Source organism: Mauremys reevesii, linkage group 5 (assembly GCF_016161935.1).
Source record: "Mauremys reevesii isolate NIE-2019 linkage group 5, ASM1616193v1, whole genome shotgun sequence".
In the NCBI taxonomy this organism is placed as follows: Eukaryota; Metazoa; Chordata; order Testudines; family Geoemydidae; genus Mauremys; species Mauremys reevesii.
Genome location: NC_052627.1, coordinates 54,446,841 through 54,449,904, shown reverse-complemented (window position 1 = coordinate 54,449,904; position 3,064 = coordinate 54,446,841).

The following is a 3,064-nucleotide window of genomic DNA, read 5'->3' as shown; positions in this document are numbered from 1 at the left end:
CCAAGTGGAAATATACCCTCTGTTCATTAGGAGCAAATAGTTGCAGTTGGGCACGATTCTCATTCTTGGGCTGTGCACAGGGAAGCTGTGCTGGGATCAATAGAATGAAAAGGTATCCTTTCTACACATTTCAGCCTCAGAGTACAGCATAGGATGTGTTCCGAATCCCTTCTGCAAAGGGCATGCACGTGTGTATTTGCTCAGTTACACACTACAGTCTGTGCTGAAACAGAGTTCCTGTGGTGAAAAAATATTGAACCAAACCCTTAAACAGTATCAACTGAACTCAGTAGGCCTGAGTAATGAGGGCAAGATCGGGTCCATAGATTGAGAAATGTAAAAAATAGTGCCTCTTCCCTTAGTCTTCTTTCTTCAAGGCAAGTGCTTCCTAAATACTTTTGGCCAGTATACACTACCACAGGCTCCCCATCGAGTTGTGAACACTCTCACCTGCCACAGAGTTTGAGCAGCACGTATAACAGTTACAGGTCCTGTTTCATTAACACAGAGTGAAGTTAAATAAAGGTTAAGTTGAACAAGAGGAACTTTATTAAACTCCGGGTACTGCTCTGTTCATGTGGTTGAGTTGCTTCCTGGTTACTGCACCTGTTCTCCAGTTCCCCAAGTGTCCTGTTCATAACAGTCCCAGCATGGATTATGGACTCCAGTTCCACTGATCATGATTAGGGCCTCGTGGAAATCACTATTTTTAAAATAAAATTAATTACAGTGTAAATGGAAAAGTATTGAATTTCACAAAATATGCACAGAATGAATTTAACTAGCAAACTTAGTCAATTTTAATAATGAAATGAATTTCATCAACAAACTTAGTCAGTGTGTCTGCAGAATACTGATTAAGTTTGCAGGTAACATTCATTCCCCCTTTGTAACTGACTAAGCTTGCCGGTAATTCATTCCATCCTTGACATTGTCTAAGTTTGTGCACAGCAGTCTGGTCTTCTACACAGGCATGTGCACAGCACTGTAAGGTAATATTTTAAAAATTGCAGTTTGGGGACATTTTTGTGATTTCCATGCCCTCCATGAAATCGTGATTTGCATAGGACCCTAATTGTGAGACACCATTTTGTTTTACAAACATTTTAATATAAACATTAAAAACAAATAATTGACACCCAGGCCTGCACCCCCCATGTGCCTTCAGCAGAGGTTGTTAGCACATACCTATGTTGGAGTCTTTCCTTTATCACACTCAGCTGGCTCCATTGTCTATGAGGTAGTTGAGCTCCTCAACAGGCAATCATACCGCCTTTCTCTCTCCTCCTGTCACCTGTCTCCGAGTCTAGCAAACTATTTGTCTGTGGAGTTGGCCTCCAGATTGTCCTCTGTCTCTCTGTTCTGTGATAATCTCTATATTTCTGTAGGCTTTCTCTGGGTGTTGTATCTGCTGGCTCATAAGTGTCTCCTGTTCCTTCAGATTACTTGTCCCTCTTGCATAATCATCTTGTATGATCTTGATGTCACTGCACTACTCACAACCACTTTAGTCCATTCCTTCTGGTGTCTCTCAAATGGATAGAGACTCACAGGAGTGCCTGTCTCCAGGCCCAGTAGGTCTTTGGCTGATCTGTTGTACTCTAGTGCCACTTCCTCTGATTGTCGGCCATTTCCTCTCGGAGGAGTTCCCATCCCTCTGGCTGCAAAATGTCTCCCCTCATTGGTAGCAGGGTTTTGGTCCTCTTTCCATCAGTGCCTGTGCTGGATTGTTTTGGCACCCATGTGCTGTGGTATTCCCCTGTGCCAAAAATGCGAAGAAGGGGTATGAACCAAAAGAAACAGCCTTGTGTAACAGTCTTTTAGCTGTTTTCACAGCTGATTCTTCCTGGTTGGTTTCCGACAACAGTACATTTCTTTTCCACTGTTGCACTAAAATGCACTCCTTACGCATTCAGTTAGAATTAAACATTTGGTAAGAGCAGGAAATCACCACACTGGGTATTGTATAAATAGCTCAGACTTTACGCCATCTTTCCCTGGATCTTCACTTTTTTAACAATGGAAGACAAACTTTCATTTCCTCCAAATGAAGTATACCACTAGATTGTCTTCCTTTGTACCAGTGTCTTTCAAATCTACTTTATTATTTCATATTCATACTCCAGTAGAACCCAGAGGCTCAAATCAGGTTTAGGCCCCCATTGTGCTGGTCATTATACAAATAAATACAAGAACATGGGCTTTGCCCCACAGATCTTAAAGTTCAGGATTATAAATACATTAAATTAATTATTAAGCTTATTAAAATACTATAATCAGGTTTCCACTTCAAAAAATGTCTCAGTTCCAAAGCACAAGTATATTTAAGAGATGCAGCACAGGCTCTCACCTGTAATCTTTAAAGGCCTAAGAGGTCTGAGAGTCCATTACTTCAGATGCTGCCTTACCTCCTTGTTACAATGTGGCAGTATAAATTTATTGATTAATAATTATTGTTGCTGCTAGAAACTCCGTTGAGTAAAGTTATCAATCCGGCAAATACCCTGCTGCAGCCAGCACTGAATTTCTTTCTGGGTACTAAAGCTGCACTTTCCCAGCATGAAACATCCATGGAGGTGGCAATCGAATCCTCATTGGAGTGCAGTGAGCTTCTCTATGTCAGCTAGGATGAATCTATCCAAGTGCCTTGACAACCTGACCTACCTCTGAAACAGGGCTTGTCTACATGGTGAGTAATGCACACTAACATTGAACCTTAATCGGTTCAATAGATTCCGGTGACTTTAATGTTTGAAAGAATACTATATTAAAGCACACTAGGGAACCTTTAGTGCAAACCATCAGGGTCTACACAAGCTAATTAATGCACAACACATTAGTGTGTTTTAGAACTAACACATCTCTAAAGCACATTACTCCATCATGTAGAGAAAGCTATGGTGGCCATCACCATTTTGATATATTTCCATCTTAGCCATGCCAGCACTACACCAAATGAAATCCTTGTGTCAACCAACACCATCAAAGTCTTGCAAGTACTGCCTCTAAAAAGATCCTACTTCCATTAGCAACATAAAATCCTAGCAGGTCCAAGATATGTAAT